This window comes from Ixodes scapularis, unplaced genomic scaffold (assembly GCF_016920785.2).
Source record: "Ixodes scapularis isolate PalLabHiFi unplaced genomic scaffold, ASM1692078v2 ptg000597l_1___fragment_3__unscaffolded, whole genome shotgun sequence".
NCBI lineage: Eukaryota > Metazoa > Arthropoda > Arachnida > Ixodida > Ixodidae > Ixodes > Ixodes scapularis.
This window is the reverse complement of record NW_024610008.1, coordinates 129765-155281: the sequence shown is the minus strand read 5'-3', so window position 1 is coordinate 155281 and position 25517 is coordinate 129765. Positions and strand designations below refer to the sequence as shown.

Here is a 25517-nt window from a genome sequence, read left to right as displayed (position 1 = left end):
GCGTGGGGAGGATGCTCCGGAGTGTGAACACTGATGCATTCCGTTAAGCATCCTACATATCTTACTTGTATGCCCTTTGTATGACCAAGAACGCCACAGACACTTTGCTAAGGTTTACCAAGAGCATACACCATTACATCTCGCCCTTTTACTCAGTGATGAGCCGTTGATTCCACACAAGTGTGTTTTCAACTTTCTTAAGGATATAAGACTCCTGGACCAGTTATAATTTTAATAGTTCATCGTATTCATTGCCACATCTTATGCGCTTGTACTTTCATGATCATTGTTTTATTAAATTACAAGCTACTATAGCTCTTTCTTCTCTTCAACCTTGATTCAGCAATAGTCCTAGTTGTTGGCGCATTATAGCCTTGGTCGCTGCTGCGCCATTAAACCCCAATCAATCAATCAATACGTTACTAAAAAAATCTCTCTTTAATTCAAAGACTGCTGTGTCGAAGTATTGGTTACCTAGGTTTCTCTCGGTGGGCTTTGTTTTGAGAGGGATCCCAGTGCGTGAAAAATCTACCGCGAAAGTAAGTCGGTGAAAAGAAGTGAGTTAACGCAAAAAAGGCAATGTCTGCACGCTGAACCTGCACAGCGCGCTTGTTTGTCTCGAGTTCAGTCGTTGCACAAAGTGCTCCAAAAACGTTTAGACCTTGGCTCGCGATGTCTGGCATCGATGCGCTCCAGTTCTCTTTTTTTTTCTTGCGTGCGTGCGTGCGTGCGTGCGTGCGTGCGTGCGTGCGTGCGTGCGTGCGTGCGTGCGTGCGTGCGTGCGTGCGTGTGCGTGTGCGTGTGTGTGTGTGTGTGTGTGTGTGTGTGTGTGTGTGTGTGTGTGTGTGTGTGTGTGTGTGTGTGTGTGTGTGTGTGTGTGTGTCTGTGTTTTGTTCGCCGGCCTGGCAAGCCCGCGCGGCTGGACTGTTTTTTGTCGTATGCTCGACAGTGACATTTTGCATACAATTTTGGGAATCGGTTGGCGACGGAGCGGACTGCAATGGTTTCGGTTTCGAACGAACAGCCGTTGCCTCCACTCGCCCGACGAAGCACGCGCGACTGCAAACCTGCCGAAGTTTCCCTCACGTGCATGCGAACTTGATTGAACGACAGAGGCACCAGCCGGGACGATTGCAATTTATGTTTTACGTTTGCTTACCTTTGACGAAAATCTGGAATGTTGGGAACCAGTAAAACGGTGGCAAGTAGTTTTTCGGAATTGCTCGACAATGCGTACAGCACTGCGCTGTACACTTGTGGGATATCTCAGCAGTAAAACCACGAGCAGCGAGTTCCGTCATAACAAGTCACATGAGAGCACAACACAACACGAAGTGTCATTCGTTTGTACAGCTCATTAAAACGGATATTTTGATTTTTCTAAAAATATCTGCTCCAAAAGTCACTTTTACTGCTCCGAAACACTGTATTGGCTGCTCCAAAAGCCACTTTTGCTGCTCCAAAACACTGTTTTGGTTGTTCCAAAGGCCACAATTGCTGCTCCCAAACACCGTTTTGGCTGCTCCGAAAGGTGCTCCAAAATGTCTTAGGCCAATCGCATTACTGGGCAAGTTGTAATACGGGACGCGTGGTCAGCCAGCGAAGCTACGTTGTGTTATTCAAACGCCCAAGAGTTAGCAAGGTGACTTCCATGTGGAAGAAATTGCTGCTGCTGGAAAGCGCTTTGGCTTAGATATGAACTAAGCCTTCTGGTACAGTAAACATATAACGATAGATTACAGAACAGTGATGCCCTTAGTAAAATGAGAATGAAGGGCTCTATTAAGTCGGAAGTTCATGGAAAAGGCTGAGCCGGATTAAGGGATGCAACGATGACCGATAAGTGTTGCAGAAGAATGTTATCTATTGTGCGCCAGGATACGACAGTTGGTTGGTCAGGTAATTCGTCTGGAGCTCCAGAAGTATTTGCGTGCAACTCGCGGATGGCGCAGTAAATGAGAGTGTCTGTTGAGTTTACGAAATATAATCTTAAAATGTTATGCGCACCACAGTCGGGGAGACCGATGAATAAAGTAACACAACGAGCTCCTGCAACGAGCACTGATAGGGTTGAACCTCCCAGAAGCTGAGAAATAGCATCTATTCCGAGACGCAACACATGTCCACGTGCAAGGGTCACAACTGCGTTAAACGCTTTTGGACGTCGTCATAGATGCAACATATTACAACGACGGTGTCGACTAGAGCGCAATATGTGTCCTGCGATTTCAACGTTAATTATTGTGTTGCCGCGCCTGGGGTATTTGTTCGCAATATGAGAGTATCCAGGTTGATCTGCAGGCTGCAGCGCCTAATTTGTTAACTGGGTGGGAGCGGCAGTGTTGTTAAACGTACAAACTTAGCGACGGCGAGCACAATATTGAGAAGGCCATCGACTGCGGCGGGTGCCGGGCGTCTGAAAAGTGCTTGCATCGCGGCGGTTCTAGAAATGGCGGCTGTCGTCAGAACTAAAGTATTGGGATGGAGTCACTGTCGTGTTGTGAGGCGTGTCTTGATTCATCTGGTGGCGACAACAGCGAGCGATGTGCTTAGGGGTGCTGCGGTAGAAACATACCGGCTTGTTGTTTTCTTTTTTCCACAGGTTGTATCGCTGTTGTGGTCCAAAAAAGCGTGAAGTTTGGGGCTCGTGCAGAAAATAGGCATGTTGTAGCGATGTTGCGTCGGCTGTATAGACACTTTAAACACGCGCCAAATTGAGCCGCCATTTCTGATCTTCTCTTGTCTTACCTAAATGGCGAGCCACTGAAGCAGGCGTTGAGGAGAATTCCTTAAAGGCCTATGCTAGGGAGAAAGACGCATTAGCACCTAAAGTGGCAGTAACTTGTCCTGATGTGTCAATGATAAAGTGAAGCGAACGGAATAAGAGGACACAAAAACTGAAAGTCGGTTATGGCGGTGCTTACAGACAGCTGCTTGAAAGCATCTATAGAGCAGAGATCTGAACATGTCTGATATGAGAGCGATGTATCCGTGTACGAGCACGAAGAACAGTAAGGCTTAAAAAGTCGCACGCGGTTTGTTTTGTGACACTTTCGGATGGCCTCTGTCTCGATGGCTTGTTCGGAGGTGTCATCAGTAATGCGCAGTGGGCTGAAGTATCGAGAACGTATCGAAAGACCAGAGCAGCGTGCTTTAAAACTTCAAAGCTCAACCAGTGCACCAGAAACCAATTTCAACGAACAAGCTTCCACTTTGCAAAATTAAATCGGCGCACAAGTTTCTACTTTACAGAATGAAATATCCGGTCTGAAGATAAGATGTGTAGACTCAGAGGCCCGATCACGTAGATCAAATTTTCTGTTTTTCGGAATCAATGGCACAGGAAAAGAAACGTGGGCGGAATCCGACGAACACGTACGAAAACTGTGCCTTGATAGACTAGGGCTGGAAATCCAGGCATTTGAAATGGAAAGGGCCCAATGCCTTGGCCGTTTTGGTTCAGATAAAAAACGCACCATTATCGTGAAATCTTGATCCTTCAAACAAAAAGCAGCTGTCTTGTCGTCGGCCCATAAGCTATAAGGTATCGGCATATCTATCAGCGAGGATTTTCCACTTGATGTTCATTTTGCTCGACGACTTCTAGATTTTGGCAAAGGGAAAACACACCGATTTAAATTACGGTACCATAGGCTGATCATTGGCGACTCGGTTTACGTATATAATACTTCTGCTGATAATGTTAAACTGCTTGACCAACAAGTGACAGCAGTTCCGCACAACGTAGACTTAGCGACAAATCCTACATGAAGCCAGCTCAAAATATTGAATGTAAATGTAAGAAGCCTTGTGAATAAAACCGAAGATCTGGAGCATATGATACTTCTCCATGGACCGGACTTCATCGTACATACAGAAACATGGTTACACTCTAACATTCTAAATGAAGAACTTATACCACCCAAATGCGTAATTCCACGAAAAGACAGGTTGACTAGAGGAGGAGAGGTTGCGATTGCTCTAAAGAATAACATATCATGTCTGCAGCTTGACGAGCAAGGGTCAGCAAAAACGCTTTGATGCAAAAATAATGATTGATAATACATCCCCTTTAAGAGGCGCCCTTTACAGACCCCTGGAAGCCACGTTTCCTTTTTGGAAGATCGAGCAAGCTCTTTCGTACATAAAAGAGACATTGTTTGCAAATATTGAAGACAATTTATTTACACTCGGACTGTTTCTAGATTTGAGGAAAACATTCGACATACTTTTTTTAATCAGAAAATTAGAACATTACTGCATCCGCGGGGTAGCGCTCGCGTTACTAAAAAGCTATTTAACAAATCGGCGTCAATACGTAAAAATTGTCAGTCTCCAATAAAATAGGGAAATAACGCGTCATGGTGTCCCGCAGGGTTTTATATTAGGCTCTTTACTTTTCTCAGTTTATATAAATGATCTCAGAAGCGTTTCTGGTTCCCTGGAGTTAATAATGTACGCAGATGACACTAATATTTTTTAGTGAAGCATCTCCAGAACGCCAGGAGGGAAGGACAAACGGCTATCCTGCAAATCTTTCAAAATGGCTGAGTTCCAATGAGTTACAGTTAAACACAAGCAAAACAAAATATTTTATTTCTAAACCAGCAACAAAACATCTTAAAACTTCCTTATGATTACGTTTGAAGGGGATTTAATAGATCAAGTAACCGAGCAAAAGTTTCTGGGTGTGTGGCCTAACCAAGAGCTAAAATGGAATACACACGTAAGTAAACTAAACTCAGAATTACCACGAGTTATTGGCTGTACTTATAGAGTGGCAAGCCTTGTGCCGAGGTGATCAGTTGAAACATTGTATTATTCCTTATTTTTTTTCCAAAATGTGTTATGGAATTCTTATATGGGGCACAACTACAGTATCCGATTACTATAAGTTACTAATCGTACAAAAAAAGGTTCTACGCATATTCGAAAACTATAGGGGGAGAATAAGAGAACTGCGGACGGAACCAGTTTTTATTATCTACAAGATCTTGAAGGCAAATCAAATATGCTACTTCAAAATATATCAATTAATTTATAAAAAAAGGTTATATGCCACCCCAGTCGCAACAGAAGACTTGTACCCGTTCCATCATATTAAAAAGACGGAACCCTATACAAGAACGAATTACGGAAGGCAGTGTATACACTGTCAAACAATTATTAAATAACATGCCCTCTGTGAACTATGTAAAATATTCCACTTTGATTAAATAATAATGTAGAGCACTGCTGGTAGGCAGTGATATAAAAGTCGTCTAAGCTTCCCAATCACAATAAAGTTTGTGTTAGACTTTATACCTTCAAAGATTATCTTTGATCTATTTTATGTGCCTGTCTCACCTTGTTTTATTTAGTTGGTGATATTGCCGCGCGCAAGGCTGAGAAAGCAACGCTCGGTCACGGTCCTCCAGAAAGTTCCCGTTTATTCATGTACCGCACGTAACTTCTATCATTTATCCCTGCTTTTGTTTTCTAGAAAGTGCGTGTTCATTCTCGCCACGATCACGCGACGCTCGAACCGCTTTCGCCGAATCTTCGAGATAGCGGCGCACTCTAGATAAGAGGCCGCCCGCGACCTTGTCGAGTCAGTCTCGCCCTAGCGCTCGATTCTGCTGACACGCCGACTTCGACGCCCGCGACGCTCTGCTTTCTTCTGTTTCCTTCTTTATTTTCGGCAAAAGTTCGCCACATTAAACGTTTATTTCTCCCTGTTTATTTCCTGTTTTCTTTTGGTCACCAACCGTGACATTTTGGTGGAGGTGCGGGGTACCGCGTGCCCGTACAGCGTTCCCCTCCCGGGGCCCGCAGTGCAAGCCCGATTCCAAGCCCTGTGACAAGACCACTCAACGCGGAACCTGAAACTCGGACCAGTCGCCGAACCCAAGGTCTACACCCGGAATACGGACTTCTGCCACCCAGGACCAGGCAGCCTACGAGGCCGACGATGGACGACCAGCAATCGCAGTCCCCGACCGCCGCCGCCGTCGTCTACCTGCCTGTTGCCCAGCGAACCCCGACGACCTTCCATGGCGAGACCCACGAAGACGTAGAGGACTGGCTCCTGCACTACGAACGTGTAGCACGCCATAATGGATGGACCACTGAGCAGCGCCTCCAAAACCTCTACTTCTCCTTGGAGGGTACCGCGAGGCAGTGGTTCGAGAACCACGAGGCGTCGCTTACGTCGTGGGACACCTGTACCGCTGGCCTGAAGGAGATATTCACGAACCAGACACGACGACAGCGAGCGGAAGACCTCCTTCAAGTACGAACTCAAGGGCCCAACGAAAGGGTAACCAGCTTCGTTGAAGACGTCCTCCGCCTGAGCAGCCGCGCCGACCCTCAGTCCACCGAGGAAAAGAAGCTGCGTATCCTGATGCGCGGCGTGAAGGACGACATTTTCGGTGGCCTCGTACGCAACCCACCGACGACGATTCAAGAATTTGTAACCGAGGCGACGAACATTGAGCGTGCACTGCAATCCCGAGCCAGCCACTACCAGAGGCTACCCGGCGTCAGCGCGGTTCCGCCGTCCGCTTGCGACCTTGGCTCCAGCATCTCCAGCATTCGCCAGATCATCCGGGACGTCGTCCGGGAGGAAATTAAGAAGCTCCTGCCTGCTACCCACCAGCCGGCTTCGGTGTCAATAGCCGAAGTTGTCCGCGACGAGGTTCAGCGGGCAATTCAACTGGAGGCTCCTGCCAACGTAGCTGCACCCGAGGAGCCCACCGTGACCTACGCCGCAGTGGCCCGACGGCCACCGCCTCCTCCTCGCGCCTATGTCGCGCCGCCCCGACGCCAGTCTCCTGCGCCGCAGCACGACCGACGCCGCGACGACCAGCCCCAGTACGCCAGCCAGGAGCCCCGTGTACCCCGGAAGACCGATGTGTGGCGAACGGCCGACCGACGCCCGCTCTGCTACCACTGCGGGGAAGCCGACCATGTGTACCGCCGATGCCCATACCGACGACTCGGGCTGCGCGGATTCCACCCAAACGACCCGCGCCCCCGGTATGGTGAACGCCCTCGGGAGATCGACGAGTACCTGCGACGACCCCAGTCCCCCGAGCCTGCGTCCCGCCGAGAGTTCCGGTCGCCATCGCCCCGACGTCCAGCTTCGCCGATGCACCGACCCCGACGTGAAAGCCTGTCACCCCTCGCTCCTCACCGGGGAAACTAGGCGCGGCAACCCCTGGAGGTGGAGTTGCCGAAGACAACCGACGTAAAGAGCCTCCAAGAACGACGGAGCGCTCCCACTCTCCCGACCCCAAGCATCACAACGACGCTCCTGCATCGGTGTCTAACAACCTGAACGTTGTGATCGACGGCCTCGACGCATCGGCACTCGTGGACACCGGAGCAGACGACTCAGTCTTGAGTGGGAGGCTCTCCCGCCGCCTTCGAAAAGTCATGACGCCGTGGGAAGGACCCCAAATACGAACCGCCGGAGGACATCTCATCACACCAGTCGGGAGATGCACTGCTCGCGTCGACATCCACGGTGAAACGTGCCCTGTCAAGTTCGTCGTTCTGCAAGACTGTTCGAGGGACGTTATCCTCGGAATGGACTTTCTCTGCGAGTATGGCGCCGTCATCGATCTCGGAACAAACCGGCTGACGCTACGAAAACCTGCTCCACCAGCGGAGGGACCCCAAGCGACGTCACCCACGGTCCGAGTCCTCGCAAACCACGTAAACCTACCACCGCGGTCGAGTGTTTTCGTACTTGTCGGGATCGATGAAGCTTCCTGTGGCGAAGTTCTTCTCGAGGGAAGCCTCCAATTGCTCCTGGGAAGAGGCATAGGCGTCGCAAGGGGTGTAGCTGAACTTCAGGACGGGCGGACTGTGGCCCTCGTGACGAACTTCCGAAACGAAACGCAACACCTCACAAAAGGTGCAGCCGTGGGCCACATCGAGAAACTCCGAAACCCCGCCGAAATCACCGCGATTACTGACGAATCCTCGCCGCCAAAGCAAGACAGTACGTCGCCAGCGCAGCTCGACATTGACCCTAAGCTTCCGGACCCTAAACGGCGTCAGCTGGCTAACCTCCTCGCCGAATACCGCGACTGCTTTGCGACGTCGTCGAAGATGCGCCAGACCGCGGTTGCCAAGCACCGCATCGTTACCGAGGACGACGCGCGCCCTGTGCATCGATCGCCGTACAGAGTCTCCGCTAAGGAAAGGGAGGTGATCCATCAGCAAGTTCAAGAGATGCTGAATGACGACATAATCCAACCTTCAAGCAGTCCATGGGCCTCTCCAGTCGTGCTGGTTAAGAAGAAGGACGGAACTCTTCGGTTCTGCGTGGACTACCGGCAGCTCAACACGGTTACGAAGAAAGACGTCTACCCACTCCCCCGCATCGACGACACTCTAGACCGGCTGCGCCACTCTCGATACTTTTCATCGATGGATCTGAAGAGCGGCTACTGGCAAATCGAGGTCGACGAACGGGACCGAGAGAAGACAGCCTTCGTCACGCCGGATGGACTGTACGAGTTCAAGGTGATGCCCTTCGGACTATGCACGGCGCCAGCAACTTTCCAGCGTGTCATGGACACCGTGCTGGCAGGGCTGAAGTGGCAGAGTTGTCTCGTCTACCTTGACGACGTCGTAGTATTTTCAGCTGACTTTGACGAGCACTTGAGACGACTCCGAGCTGTTCTTCAAGCCATTCAGACCGCCGGACTCACACTCAAGCCGTCAAAGTGCCGGTTCGCCTATGACGAACTGAAGTTCCTTGGCCACGTGGTTAGTAACGAAGGCGTCCGCCCAGACCCCGAGAAGACTCGCGCCGTCGCGGCATTTCCAGCGCCAACAGACAAGAAGGCCGTGCGAAGATTCCTTGGACTTTGTGCCTATTATCGACGCTTCGTTCGGGATTTCGCAAGGATTTCCGCACCACTTACGAATCTCACGAAGGACGCCGAGAAGTTCGAATGGGCCGAGGAGCAACAGCAGGCATTCGACGAACTGAAACAACGACTCCAGACTCCTCCTGTGCTTGGACATTTCGACCAGGATGCGGAAACAGAAATTCACACGGACGCAAGTAACGCGGGACTGGGCGCAGTACTAGTCCAAGTGCAAGAAGGCATCGAGCGAGTCATCGCCTACGCAAGTCGGACATTGTCCAAGGCGGAGAAAAATTACTCCACGACTGAGAAAGAATGCCTTGCGGTCGTCTGGGCAATAACGAAGTTTCGTCCGTAATTGTACGGGAGCCCGTTTCGTGTAGTCACGGACCACCACTCGCTCTGCTGGCTTGCGAACCTGAAGGACCCGTCAGGACGCCTCGCTCGATGGAGTCTTTGACTACAAGAGTTCAACATGACAGTGGTCTATAAGTCAGGCCGCAAGCACAGCGACGCCGACTGCCTGTCCAGAGCCCCCGTCGAAACCCCTTCCGGCTGCAGCGACGACAATGACGACGAGTGCTTCCTAGGAGCAGTGAACACCAACGATATGGCACGACGTCAACGGGACGATCCTGAGCTGCGCGCATTAATCGAGCACCTGGAAGGGGGCAGGAGTACCGTGCCACGTGTCTTCTCACGAGTACTGCCGACCTTCGCCATCCGACAAGGTGTACTCTACAAAGAGAACTTCGGGAACAACAACTCGCCGTGGCTGCTGGTAATCCCTACCGACCTTCGAGGGGAGATCTTTCAAGCATGTCACGACGACCCGACGTCCGGACACCTTGGATACAGCCGGACACTGGCCCGTATTCGTGAAAAGTATTACTGGCCCAAGCTCCCCAACACCGTCCACCTGTACACACGATCATGCCACGAGTGCCAGCGACGCAAGAAACCTCCGACGAGGCCGGCCGGACTCCTGCAGCCTATTTCTCCTCCAACTGCACCCTTCCAGCAGATCGGAATGGATCTACTTGGTCCTTTTCCGCCTTCGACGTCGGGGAACCGCTGGATCATCGTCGCCACAGATTATCTCACGCGGTACGCCGAAACGAAAGCTCTTCCTTCGGGGACTGCTGTGGAAGTTGCCAAGTTTTTCATTGAGTCCATCGTCCTCCGGCACGGCGCTCCAGAAGTTCTGATTACAGATCGCGGATCATCGTTCATGGCACAACTGACCCAAGAAATCTTCCGACTCAGTCACACCAGCCATCGTCGTACAACTGCGTACCACCCGCAGACCAACGGGCTGACGGAGCGACTCAACAAGACAATCGCCGATATGATCTCTATGTACGTCGACGTAGAGCACAAGACGTGGGACGAGGTGCTGCCCTACGTCACGTTCGCCTACAATACGGCGGTTCAAGAGACCACTGGATTCACCCCTTTCCAGCTGGTACATGGTCGGAAGGTAACGACCATGCTGGACGCCATGCTGCCCCATGAGCCATCTGACAACGAGAGCAACGACGCCCAGGCGGTTGCTCAACGCGCCGAAGAAGTTCGCCAGCTCGCCCGACTCCTGATTCAAGACCAGCAACGCGTCGACGCCGGCCGCTACAACCTTCGTCGCAGGGACGTCCACTTCCAGCCCGGAGATAGGGTGTGGGTATGGACGCCCATCCGTCGCCGCGGCCTCAGTGAGAAACTGCTGAAACGGTACTTTGGACCATACAAGGTACTTCGTCGCCTCGGCGAGCTGAACTACGAGGTGATGCCCGACGGAACACGAACATCGTCACGCCGCTCACCACGACCTGAGGTCGTCCACGTCGTGCGCCTGAAGCCGTACTACGCTCGATAGGACTGTGGACCTTTTGTGCTCCAAAAGACTCTTTGGTTTATCGTTCTTTTTTTATTTTGATTTGTTTTACACTGCATCGGGGCGATGCACTTTTAAAGGGGGGAGTAATGCCGCGCGCAAGGCTGAGAAAGCAACGCTCGGTCACGGTCCTCCAGAAAGTTCCCGTTTACTCATGTACCGCACGTAACTTCTATCATTTATCCCTGCTTTTGTTTTCTAGAAAGTGCGTGTTCATTCTCGCCACGATCACGCGACGCTCGAACCGCTTTCGCCGAATCTTCGAGATAGCGGCGCACTCTAGATAAGAGGCCGCCCGCGACCTTGTCGAGTCAGTCTCGCCCTAGCGCTCGATTCTGCTGACACGCCGACTTCGACGCCCGCGACGCTCTGCTTTCTTCTGTTTCCTTCTTTATTTTCGGCACAAGTTCGCCGCATTAAACGTTTATTTCTCCCTGTTTATTTCCTGTTTTCTTTTGGTCACCAACCGTGACAATATACTGTTCAGTTTCCGCAAAGTGAGGGGAACATGCGTTCGTACCCCATGGAGTAAATTTTGTTGTGAGTTGAAGGAATGTACTCGTCTGTTTCGTCCTCTCTCTGTTTTATACTTCCTGTTATCTAGTACATCTTACCAACACGCTCGTTAGGAATATGAGCTTTAATGATGCTTGTTATTTGTGTGTTCCTTAGATGACTTCTTTTTTATTTGTATGTGTGTTATAATCTGTATTCTCGTTTTTTCGCATTCAGTGCGCATTTTTTTCTTTATATATATGTGCTTTATTGTTGCATTTCTGTTAAGTATGTGTGACTCGGTTCTGTAAAATTTTTTATCATGTAATATTTTTTTCAGATCGAATGTATATTTATGTTTTTTTATATGTGGGCTGTAAGAGACCGGTGCCATACAAGGCTTTCTTAGCATTTTGCACCGGCCCTTCTTTAGGACTCTGCGCGAGGGAAAACAAATAAAGCAAGAAAGAAAGAAGGAAAGAAAGAAAAACTATATGCTGACCCATGTGCACAGTAACTACACAATAATTCTCGCCGGAGATGTCAACCTTTCCCATATAGATTGGAAATGCCTATCGGGAGGATAATCGGACCGTGAAAGCTCGGAGTGTTTATTAGATATTCCGTTTCTATTTGACTTATAACTCTTCGCTTTATCACCCACAAGAATTCAAGTGGAATAAGAATCAATCCTCGATCTTACTTTTGTTAGCCATGAACTTCCGAATTAATCTCAGGATTCTATTGGGGAAGGACTAAGCGACCATAAAAGCGTACTTTTTAAACTTCCATTCATACCGGTCCCGCATAAACCGGCAAATAAACAAAACGCATTTAATTTTGAAAAGGGGGATGACAACTCCATCCTTGACGTTCTCGGAGAAAATCACGAGGAATTTGTCTCGCTTTCCTGTATTCCTCACGCAAATTTTAACACGCCATGGAATAAATTCGAAGACATTCCACACGAGTCTATTAACCGTTTTGTTTCTAAAAGGATTATAAACCCAGGCAAGACGAGTCCTTGGGTTTCTCGAGAAATAATACGGTTGGGCAGAAAAATCAGACTGAGAAAAGCTTCCAAAAAGGCACACTCAAACCAACCGCCTCACACCCTCCAACGTCTTGTCGTAGAGCATAAAGGTAAAATTCAACATGCTAATTTTCATTGCCATAAGACAACCCTCGTCAATTTTATAAAATGTCACCTGCGAAATTTTGGCGTCACATTTCGCCGAAACATGTCTCCCTATATAGATTTTTCGTCGATGGTATTCTTACTCAGGATAGCAAAACGATAGTAAAGGGTTTAATAGGTACTTTATACTTTGCTTCTGTCTTTTCGATCGATAATGGTGAGGCTCCTATTTTCTTGCACCACAATCTTGACGCTTCTCTGAGTGATCTTGTGATATCAGAAGGTGATCTCAATTTATTAATCAATCTCGATTGCAAGAAAACTCAGGGACCCGATATGCTACCGAATACATTCTTGAAGCGGTGTTTTCCGTGGATAGCAAAATATTTGTGTATCATATTTTGAAAATCTCTCTGAAATGCGGATTTACCAAGTGCCTGGTAAATAGCAAATATAAAAAATTCACAAAAAGGGCAAAGAAACCGACCTGTCAAGCTATCGTCCTATTTCAATGACATCTCAGTGCTGCAAAATACTCGAAGATGTAAATAAAAAGCATATCAATATCTTTTTAGACCAACCACAAATACTAAGTCCGAACCAACACGGATTTAGAAGGGGCTACTCGACAACCACACAGCTCTTACTTAGTGTCCATGATTTTGCTTCCGTGCTCTATAAAAACAAACAGGTGGATGTTATATTTTTAGATCTGGGTAATGCTTTTGATATTGTCTCGCACACTAAGCTGTTACAGAAGGTTCATACTATATTAAACATTTTCAAATCCAAAATTGGCAACACGCAGTTCTGACAAATAGGCTGCGAGTTGTTTCCTTTGGTGGTTCTGCCTCGAACAGCTGCAGTGTTACATCCGGGGTACCGCAAGGTTCAAGTCTCTCATTGCTATTATGTTTACTGCTTATTAACGACCTATGTTCGAATATTGATGTAAATATCAAATTATTTGCTGATGATTGTATTCTATATAGCATCATTGATTCCCCTGATGACGAGTTTAAACTATACATGTGTCTTTCTAAAGTTGCCTCCTGGTGCAGGACTTAACAAATAAATTAGAACCCCTCCAAGTCTGTAACTTCGTCCATAGCACTGAAGAAACACCCTTAGTGAAAAGTCATTCAAAATTAGTATACTAGAAGTGCACTGAAGTATACTAAAAGTATACTTTCAGTATGGTCTTCCTACTCAATGAATACTTTAAGTGTACTTAAAGTATACTTGCAGTACAAATGGTGGTGGACTGAAAGTATACTCGTTCGTACAAAAGTAGTACAAGTAGTAGAATCGTGGTGCCCGCAGTAAAAAGTAGTTCAGAATATGTATACAGGAAGTGCACTTAAGTATACTTTAGGTGTACTTTCAGTGCTTGCAGTCGGCGTACTGAAATTATAATAAGGGGTATATATATATATATATATGCCCCACGCAAAGCCCCACACAACGCACAAATCTATGTCTAACTTATAGCACAAACCATCCTAATGTAAATAATGTCTTGAGACGACATTATAACATTCTCGAACAAAGCGAGCGCCTTAAACGCGCGTTTCCATCCGCCCCGGGGGTGGTCCACAGACGATCGCGTAACCTCAAAGACGCGCTAGTAAACTCTCGGATAAATTCATCGCCACCCCCTAACGAATGTAGGCCTTGCAGGCACCCAGGATGTCTAATCTGTAAACAGATGCAGCACACAAGCACGGCCAGCAGCACGCACTCGCAGTTCTCGATCAAAATTAAAGGGAACTTAACATGTGCCTAGTCGAATGTCATTTACTTATTCGAGTGTACGGTATGCAAAATGCAATACATAGGGCAGACTAGAACGGCATTTAGACTGCGCTTTAATAATCACAAATCTCACGCCATAAATCTTCCGGCACTACCTTTATCCAAACATCTCGCTCTCCCAAAACATTCTTTTGATAAATTGTCAGTGACGCTCCTAGAATCTGGATTTAAATCAAATCGCGAACGTGAACAGCGTGAATCCTACCTAATTTACCGATTTAACACTATTAAACAAGGAATAAATGAAAGCCCCGGTACTCTGGCATCGATTAAAATGCTAACAGACGAATAACAACAGCAATCCAAAAACATTTTTTTTTTTTGTAGATTTTGTTGTTAACAGTGGTAGTGTGTTTGGGGCCGGAACTGGACCATCAACTTTTCTTTTATTTCCAGGTTCTGATATCCATTGTATTTCTTTTTACTTCTAGGTTTAACATTGTTCCCTTCCAGGTTTGACTCATGCATGCCTGCATGCACACAAATGACCGTGCCGCCCTTTCTTTTTTTTTTTTTGAGACAGTATTTTAGTTTGCGCGTGTAACTATCGTCTATTGTACGCTATCGTCTATATAGGTCACCGCTGCCGGCCCGGACACAAAGTCACCCTGCGCCCCCTCTCAAGAAGCTACAACCGTCATCTTGCCGTCCTTGAAACATGGCACCGACCGTCAAGCTTCTTCACCCGGATAAGAACTGCCCTACGCTTCCCTCTCTCGAAAGCTTCAACCGTCACCCCTCCGAAATTTGGACTCGACCGTAGCATTGTATAAATACCACCCGCGTTTATCTGTAAACGTTCTTCCTGACGAAGGCCGGACTCCGGCCGAAACGTCGAAGATTAAATCGTCCGTTGTTGCTGTTTTTCACTAAGGGTTTTTTTTCTTCTCAGTTTTATATATATATATATATATATATATATATATATATATATATATATATAGTGCCATTTTTAACATCAACACGTTAAAAACGCGATAGATAGGCCGATTCCGTTTTCACAGAATATTTGTGGGGCTCGGCGGACATCAGATGAGTAAATAAACGTCACAGTACACGCTGTCTAATTAAATTTTTTAATTGACGGTGTAATTGACCATGTGTAATTTTAAGTTTTAAAGGGGCTATAAATAAGCTCTAGCCCAACTGAATTATTTTGCGAAAAGGTGACGAGTTCAGAGTTATTCATAGCTAAAACTCTGCATTTCGTCGCCTGATTAAAAACAGCGCGCTGCACGGGGCGCAGGATGCTGTGCTTACGTAGTCGCTTCAGACGAACCGTTGCAAGTATGATGCTGGAGCATCCACCAAAGGCCAGTCTTGGGTAAGTTACCTTTAAAAAGTAATTCGCTACAGTTACAGTTACTTTGAGAAAAAAGTAGCGAAGTTACCGTTACAGCTACCGCAACAAAAGAGTAACTCGTTACAGTTACAGCTACTTTTAAAAAGTAACGATGTTACTTTTCAGTTACTTCTCTAGAACACAAAAACATTTAGGAAAAACTAGAAAACACCCCTCACCAGGTTTTATTCCGTAACATTAAAAAGTATGCTTTTCACTTCATATTGTAGCCTAGCAGAGTTGCTTCTATTTCCCTCGTTTAATGGCGAACACGAAACATGCGCAGTGCGGAGTAATGGCGCTAGTCGAAATAAGAAAAAAATATTCGGAGTACCCTCTGCGTGTATTGTTGTTTCACAATTGATACGCCCGATTAAAAAGCATTCGCACAGAAAAAAAGAAAAACCGCAACATGGATAGTGCTTGAAGTTACTATGATGCAAGTGTTCAATCACAAAGTACAATCGCGTGCGTAAAGACAACTACCGTAGTTTTTTTTTCGTCAAACCTACACGTGGCTATATTCGGGTTGTCACTCGCGAGAATGAACGTATTCACAAGTTTGTGAACAGGCCACCTTGACATTCAAAATGTCGGAACAGACAGTTTAGAAAGTACAAGGAAAAGCAAATTGTACGCGTTCAATGATACATAATTAAAATAAAAACTATAAATTCACGACAAAAGGAACGTCCTTACTTTCATCGATACCTCAGAAAAAGTAATAGAACTACAGTTACAAGTTACATTTTGAAAAAGTAACTCTTTACTGTTACAAGTTACCAAAAAAGTAACGAAATTAGAGTAACGCGTTACTATTAACTTACCCATGACCAGTCATGGGTAACTTACTTTTAAAAGTAATTCGTTACAGTTACAGTTACTTTTAGAAAAAAAGTAGCGAATTCACCGTTACAGTTACCGCAACAAAAGGGTAACTCGTTACAGTTGCAGTTACTTTTAAGAAGTAACGACGTTACTTTTTATTTATTTTTGAATAACACAAAAAATATAGAAAAAATTATAAAACGCCTTTCACAACGTTTTATTGCATAAAATTAAAAAGTACGCTTTTTGCTTCATATTGTAACATAGCAGGAGTTGCTTCTCGAAGTTAGTGTTTGAAAGTTTCCATGCCAGAGTAGTGGCGCAAATCAAAATACGAAACATCCGCAGCGCGGAGTACTGGCGCTAATCAAAATACGAGCCATGCACAGTGTCCTTCCCGTGTTTTGTTGTTTCACGGTTGATTCACCCGATCAAAATGCGTTTGCACAGAAAAAAAAAAACTGCAACATCGGTAGTGCTTCAAGACACTAAGATGTGATGTGAGTGTTCGATCACAAAGTACAAGCGCGTGCATAAAGACAACTAGATATTTTTTCATAAAATCTACACGTCGTTATATTCGGGTCGTGACTCGCAAGAAAGAACGTATTTACAAATTTGTGCAAGGCCAACTTGACACTCGAAACGTCGGAATAGATGATTTGGAAAGTCCAAGGAATGGCTAAATTGTACTCGTTCAGTGATATATTATTCATAAAACACTGGAAAGTAACGACCAAAGTAACGTCGTTACTTTCATCGTTACCTCAGAAAAAAGTAATAGAACTACAGTTACAAGTTACAATTTAAAAAGTAACTGGTTACAGTTACAAGTTACAATTTAAAAAGTAACTAGTTACAGTTACAAGTTACCAAAAAAGTAACGAAGTTACAGTAACGCGTTACTACCCAAGACTGCCCATGACCGTCAAAGGCACGCTGCCAAAAGTGTGCAACTTTGTTCATGCTCAATGCGACAGCACTTTATGAGGGTTTTAACTTCACTAGAAAATTAAATAATGCATAGAACTCCAGTATGAAAAGTTCTCGCTAACACAAACAACTATGCCATCACCGACATGCCATGTCAAAACCGCTAAATCACTCTCCACTTTGCCCGCTCCCTACCGCGCGTGGTTCTTGAATCGAGGGAAGAAAGTGCAAAACTTGATAAATAAATATATCAAAGCCCCTTGCTGTTTTTTAACAGTTTTAATTGGGTTAGGTTATAAAAATGACTGCCTCTAAATATATGTGGCCTTTATTGTTGCATATCTGTTAAGTATGTGTGACTCAGTTCTGTAAAAGTTTTTATCATCTTGTATTATTTGTTCAGATCGAATGTATTTTCATGTTATTTTTATATGCGGACTGTAAGAGACCGGTGCCATGTCAGGCTTTTTTAGCCTTTTGCACCGGCCCTTCTTTCGGGCTCTGCGCGAGGAAAAACAAATATTGCACGTATAAATAATTATGTCTTCAACTTGCTAATTACAAAGACGAACACATCTCTGAATATCTAAGTTTAATAGTATGTGTTAATGCATTGTTATATAGCAGGTCATTTCATATACGTCATTTGAGGAAACGCCAGCTCGTCACTTGACAAAAACAAACCGAAAAACAGTGCGATCACATGCAATTCATTGCAACCAAAGCACGTTATATCAAAGATTTTAGAGCTGCCAATTCGTAAAATTGTTGAATAGTACAAAAAGGTAAAGGCTGCAGGAGCTTCCTCGCTAAACCTTTATATGATTATGCGTTTACCTGGGGCTGAAACAACATCCGCAAGGCCCAACTTGCGACTCATACATTCCGTGCCGGTTCTCAGACACTCCAACGTTGAAACGAAGCCAAGAGTATGCGAAAATTTCATGCTGAGAGTCGTATTGATCCTCGAACACATCCGGGAATCTGGGCACAACTACGGCGAGATGACTGATTCGATCTTGCGCAGAAAAGGTATAAAGTCTCATTCTTTCAGATCTTCACGTTATACCCGCATCAGAGAGCACGAAGAAGTCCGAAATCGTCAGCAAGCAGCTGCACATCATGACTCCGTACACAGAACAAACTCGCATTCACCAGCTCTGGGTGGTGCCATCTTACCGGTGACATCATGACTCTTGCGAGGTCACGTGACGAGTAGTCACTCGGTTGCTATGGGCACGGTGCCAGCTCGGCTCGTTGCTATGGTACAGCTTGTGATCAATCGCGGTGAGAGGCGGCACAGAGAAAAGCGTGGCGCTACTCTGGCAGCTAGGCTGCCACATAGAGTGGCTCTAGGTTTTGCGTCACGCCTGCCTTTCAAGGGTCCGACTTACCGCTCATTCACACTGGAGGCGGATCCGCGCTCGCAAGGGGGTTGCGAACGCGGCTCTAAAAAGGTCCAGTAATTACACGCGCACTCGATGTCATGGAGTGCACGCGCAATTGTACAGTATCTTTATACAACCGCGTTCGCAACCGCTTTGCGAACGCAGATCCGCTTCCAGTGTGAATGAGCGGTTACTTGTTCCCGACGCCAGCACGATTGACGGCTCCGTCCAGGTATTTTACTGTTTATTGATACGGAGAAGAAGGGGAAGAGCGCGACGGTTCGCGGCCGTAGTGCGTTATTGCTCGCGCTCTGGCGGGCAGTCAGATTAAAAACCCACCGCTGAAAACCACCCTGTGTACGGAGTCTAAAACACGATAATCACCAAATGGGAGTGGATGTAGATGTATAATTATCCGATACAAAGTTTCGCTTGATTCCTAAACGAATAATGCCGGCGTCCAAGTATACCTTCATATAAAATTGTTAGAACTGTAGGGAAGATTGTGTGTTTCTTGAAAAAAGATTTCGGCCCCTCCCATCCGGTCCGCTTTTCTATAGGCCTCAAATAACGCGGACGAATCTTTCCTTTTGTCGCATTTCCATTTCGCTGCTTCCGCAAATTATGAAATTGGTAGATTGGTCCAGTGGCTTAGAGCTCACTTTTTGAATGGAACCGGAAATGAAAACGGACCAATACAAGCTGAACTATGCAAGACACTTGAAGAGAGCCTATCGTAATGAAAATGAACTCCTCTAATGTGGTAAGTCGGATCAGACAATTCATAATTTTTCATCCACTTTTGAAAGGCTCCTGAAAAACAAGAACCAGGACAAGCTGAGTCCGGGTTTTTTATGTCCTTTCAGCACTCCTATAAACGCACAGTGTTCGGTTTCTAAACGCTGTTTTTATTTTGGCACGGAAATAAGACAAAATACGCAATACTTTTTCGCACCAGGGCAATGGAATATAGTCTTCTATTTCCAGCAATCTGCTTTCCGCCATGCTTCCATCATGACACGGGTCCTGTCGGCGGCTTTGCGATTTATTTGGGAGAACCGGGGGGTCCTTGCGATGTCGCGGTGTATGTGTGTTGACAGGAGACCGTTCGGCAACTTTGAGCTGACGCCGTCTGAGCTTATCGTTGGCTAGAATGTACGGAAACCCGAAGAAAGGAAGAAAGAAGGGGGTAGGGCTTTTGGGAAAATGAAGAAGAAAAGAGGGGGACAAAGGGTAGCGAGTGACATATAAGTTCGTCCTGTGAAATGATTATCTGAGGAAGTGGCCGAGTGGGCAAACTAGGGTGCCTACATGTTGCCGCAGCTCCGCTGTTTAGGGTGGCGACAACTTTTGTCATACCTGTTGCCGACAAACCGGTGTTGCCTACCTCGTCACCATGGCAACCTGCGCTGTTTTCGTCGGCCATTTTGTTACACTCGCCGGCTCTGTGCACGCACTACGCCGCAAATTGTCGTCAGTCGGCGCTAGGGAGCGCCCACCGCTCTAGTTCCAACGGAGAGGCTCCGGCGTCCGATGCCGGTCTTATGCGTTTTATTTTGTCGCGGGAACTCGCGTTTCGTTAAAAGCAATGCACACTTCCTGCTCGCAACTTCGAAATATGAAACACCCGAATAAAGAGAGCGACAGCCACAACGACCGCCATCCTGCTGAGTCTCCGACTCCTCTCGTGAACGGAAACGGAAGTGGTCTAACAGTGTTGCCGGTGTTTTCAGACTGTAGGAATTCATGCCTACGTTTGGCGAAATAAGAAGCGGAAAATATTGGTGGTAAGAGAGTATCTGGGAAACGGTAAGAAGAAGCTGGCGCCACTCTAAAGCGAAGCAAAAACATGTAGGCACCATAAGGCTCACCCGTCTCAGCTCAAGACTGTATAAACAGCACAAAGCAAGATAATTTTTTTCTTTCGTTTGAGACTTCGTCTGTTTTGTTCAGTGTTTTTTCTTTTGTTCGTTACCCCCCCCCCCCCCCCCCTCCCCCCACTCCATGTCTTTAGTTTGCAATGCTCAATTTATTTCTCACGTACGTAAATCGGGCAATCAGGGAACGACTGAATGATTCCGCGCCGGGCTGCTGGCCGTACCGTTATGTAGATGACTACATAATCATGCATGAAGAGCAGATAGACCCTGAGACTATCCTGGAGGCCTTCTCGTCGGGCCCGGCAGGCCTCGTCTTTAAAAAGAAGGACACCTCGATCCGGCGGAACCTTCCAATTTTTAAACGTTCGTTTGGCGATCCATCCCGGGGGAATCTGCTGTGAGTTTAGGCAAAGGACGGAAGAAGCGAGTTCTGCATTTCGCTAGCGCTCACTCAAAGACCGTTAATTAAACCAGGGCTTGTCAAGTCTTTTACGACGTCAGCGCGTTCAAGATCCTGCCCCCGTTATGCGGAGAGTAGTGACCGGCTGCAGACGCGGAGTTTGAGGAAGGCCGGCTTTCCCGACGACTTGCTGGACAACTCGCTCAAGAGGCTAATTTTCGCCCCTCCTAGTCCGACACCGGCACCCAGACAAGGGAAGGGAAAACTGGCCGTCATTGCTGATATACACAACACAGCGCACCGGCGAAAAGCGCTCGCGTCCAGATTCGAAGTAGGTGTGGTGTTCCGCTGCAAATTCAAACTCAGTTAACAAAATGGCTAATTGCACTCCCCTAAATAAGACCTGCTCTAAGATGCGCGGGCATGAGTTCGCTCCATGTAAACAAGAGAGGGTCTACTCTATCCCGTTCACCTGCGGCGGAGAAGGCATAGGCCGAACTGGCAGGTGTATCAACGACCGCCTGCGGGAGCGGACAGGCGCGGAGAGGCATTATGGGAGACGCTGTCGGAAACGACGGACAGATGGAGATTCCTTGCTCTCTTGTGTCATGATGTACCCGAAGAAAGAATGAAGGCGAGGAAATTCAGCGCGCTGCCTTCTGGGGTTGGGAAACTCACTCTTGAAACCTGGGCCGCTAGAGTCCACCGAGACTGAAAGGTAACGTAAACCATTGTCTGAAATGGGAAGAGAACTTTCTCCTAACCCGTGCCCTTTCCCTCTCAAAATTTATCTTTTCCCTCGCTTCAATTGAATCGGGCGCGACACGTGACCGTTGCGTTCTTATGACCCCGCGCGATTCGCTGGTCTGCTAGAAACCAACGCCATCGCTTAGCGAGGCGTACACTCTAAAAAAAAAAGTGTCAAGGGAGAGTAAGTGCCCTAACTTACTCTCCTTTAACTCTATCTGCATGGAAGTTACTCTTTCCCGACCGCTTCTTTCGATGATACTCTCCCTTAACCCTCCCTCGACCTCGAGAGTAACTGTAACAAGAGTTAGTTTCTCCTCGCGATATCACGGGCTGTCGATAGATGGCGCCGCTATGGGTTCGGCGCAAGTCCGACGCTGTTCGGCGCAGGTATTTTTTTCGTTTTCTCGGGGAAACCTTTTTTTTCCTATCCGCTTTTCTTTTTTTCTTTTTCTTTTCTTCTTCTTTTTTTTTTTGCGGGGGAGGGGGGGGATGGGCAAGGATATTTTAATAAATGAGTTGGTACAGCCTGCCTTGACGGGTTTATATTCCAGTATTTATTAACTTAATTATTACCTGCGGCAGGAAGATCATTGGACCGGGGGAAACTCCTTTATCCAAGCAATAGGCAATTAATACTTTTGCTACACAGATATATTAAACAATAAACATATAGATCAGTGTGTAAACGGGTGTATGAGCGGATGCTGACGCGCGTGTGCGATTATGTTTCGTTACACAAGTGCCTAGGGTTGTTGTGTAGCCCAGGGATGTTTTTGGAGCTTTGTTATATTTTTGGGGGGTCGTTTCAAGTTACTGCTGAGCCCGACCTCCCTGATCGTAGGAACAGGTATATGTATAAAAAATGTATTTTTTTCACATTCGCGTTAAAAGCAAGCAAAGAGGAAAACCTCCCTCCGTGACAGAAGAGGTCGGCTTCGCGCGGTCTATTGCATACGCCACGTGACGACCATTTCATAAAGCGTCGCCCTAAACACGGCGTTCGTTTCGAAGCCATGTATAGGTTCAAAAAACCTATGTATGGCGGCAAGCCAGGTTTATGGTACGTGACACTAGGGGCTCCCTAATTTACACCGCCGTGGAGAAAATAAACGACGGAGCCAGAGCGTTTGGAAAAGTTGTTAGCGATGATTTCCAAACTTGTTAAGCGGTCTTTGTTTTGAGTCATTAAATAAACTTGGCTTGACTACTACCTTTTTTTACAATATTTACATTTTACTTTCCGAAGCGCGGGAGTCGATCAGTCTTCTGCTCTGTTCAAGAAAAGCTCTGGGGAGTTTAACCTTTAACTCTGCACAGTTTGCTACATCCTTTAACTGTTTTAACCTCGCTCTCCGAAGCTCCCTTGACAGGAAGGTTTTCGATATAAGGGAACATTCAAGATCGCTGCTCTTTTCCGCTGTTCATCAAACAGTTCCTAATGTACAGCGGAAGCACCGTGTAGCATTCCGGATATCGATATTTGTGGTACGGATCTTACTGGCTTTAAATATAGATACATTAGTGTGTATTACAGAAGTCTTATTTCGCTGTCCAACAGAGCCACATTTAAACTGCCATTGACGGGTTCACCTTACGTTCAGTTGATTCTACACAGCAAGCGATAGCTCAATTATTTTGGGAAGAACGTAGACTGCTCTATGTCGCCCTACGATATGTTAAAAAGTATGCTAAGCTTCTTATGTTCAATGTCCCCGAGGTACGAAACATGGACGACAGAAGCTCAGTTAAAATGAATGAGCGAAAATTTCTATATGTTCTGTAACTAGCGGTATTTTCCTCCATCTAGCATGGCCTTTGAAAAAGCCTGTGTCTAGAATGCCATGCTTGCCGAGCGTTCAAGTGCCCACGTCCGTCGGCACTCTAAGCACGCATTGGAGTGCCGTCCGAATGCCCTAAATGGGCTGTACAGAAGACGTGGGTCAGCGCGTCCCGAGAAACATAGCCTGCAGCATCCGTGAGCTAAAGAAATCCGATTCACAAAAAATTTTTCATCATCGAAGTGCTTCGGAAGTGAGGGAAGTGTCGCAAGCGGAAATTTAGAGGACCCAGAGGAAATTAGAGAGTAAATAAATTTAGAGAAATGCTAGAGGCCGCTGCCGTTGCTATCAGCAGTACGGGTAGTACTGACGTCACCGGGCGCTCTATAAGAAGAGCACCGTCATACGCGCAGCCAGATCGCTGCCGGCCTCTGCGGAAATAAAGCTGTTTCGCAGTCCTTCCTTCGTCTGGCCACTCCTTGCACCGCAGACATAACAACTGGCGACGAAGATGGGGGCAACAAAGCCAAGACGAAGGTGAGAAGCCTTGAAGCTGCGTCCAAACAGACAGCGAAACATCACCGCACGCCGCTGGGTACTCGGCGACAGCAAGTTTCTCAAGATGGCATCCTCCAGTCATATCGGCCAAGTAGAAGCCTTCGATGAAACTGTGAGTGACTGGCAGTCTTATGAAGAAAGGTTTACGTCCTTTTTTCTGATCAACAAAATACCTGACGACCTCAAGGTGCATGCTTTTTTAAGCGTTATTGGGCCTAAAACGTACAGTCTCTTGAAGTCTTTGACGGCACCTGCCAAACCGTCAGAAAACACGCTCGAGCAACTAACCCAATTGCTGCGAAACCAGCTGTCACCGAGAGTATCAGTGATTGGAGAACGAGCGAAATTCCATCGCCGTAGTCAGTTGGAACACGAGAGTATCGCACAATATGTAGCGGAGCTCAGGAAGCTCTCTCAAACCTGTGAATTTGGCGGTTTCCTAGATGAGTCGCTGAGAGATCGGTTCGTGTGCGGTTTGTTCCGTGCGGACATACAGCGGTATTTGTTTGCAGAGGATAAAACGTTGACATTTCAAAAAGCCGTTGAACGCGCACTCGCGTTAGAAGAAGCTAAAAAAAATGTTCAGGAGGCGCACGCAAAAGAAAGGAGCGATGACTTGCACAAGATGAGTACCGAAGATTCCGCGAAAAGGAAACAGTCGTTCGAGTGTTATCGCTGTGGCTCTGATAAGCATTTCGCCCGGGCGTGTCCGCACATTGCAGATAAGTGCATGAATTGCGGCAAGAAGGGTCACGTTCAGCGTGCATGTTGGAGTGCCAAGAAGAAGACTGTTGGCGGAAAGAAGTGGGTCCGGACTCTTCAAAGCGACGACACATTCAACGTCAAGATGCTGTCACCGCAAAGCCGGCGACCCATCACCGTCGACGTGGAAGTTCAAGGAACTTCCTTGAGCATGGAATTGGACACGGGAGCCACGGTGTCCATAATACCGAAGCAGCAGTTCAAGAAATTTCAGCCCCCTTTGAAGCTTGAACCCACCGAGCTACGCCTCAAGACTTACACCGGGGAAGTCGTGCAACCCTGCGGTTTCGTCAAAGCGTCCGTAAGATACAAGGGTCAAGAGGACGTTCTACCCCTCTACGTAGTTGACCACAATGGCCCGCCTCTTTTGCGCCGCGAGTGGCTCACACGTCTTCGTCTGGACTGGGACAACATCTGCGGCGTACACAAGCTGTCGGACCCTCATCGGTCTGATGCAAGCAAGAAGTACGAGGCACGCCTAAAAGAACTTCAAGCCAAGTACAGCCGCATCTTCGACGGCACCCTTGGCAAGATAGAAGGTGAGCGAGCCACTTTATTTTTGAAAGAGCAACGTCCGAAGTTCCTCAAAGCGAGAAACGTGCCTTACGCACTCCGGTCGGCCGTAGAGGAAGAGTTGCAGAAGCTTGAACAAATGGGCGTCATTACGCAAGTGTCAACCAGTGAGTTTGCTACGC

General features: G+C 47.1%; 1 pseudogene; it reads left to right on the top strand.

The window, feature by feature from the left end:
- Positions 1–25304, top strand: part of LOC120845975 — a 79935-nt pseudogene extending 54631 nt beyond the window's left edge.
- The last annotated feature ends 213 nt before the right edge of the window (positions 25305–25517 follow it).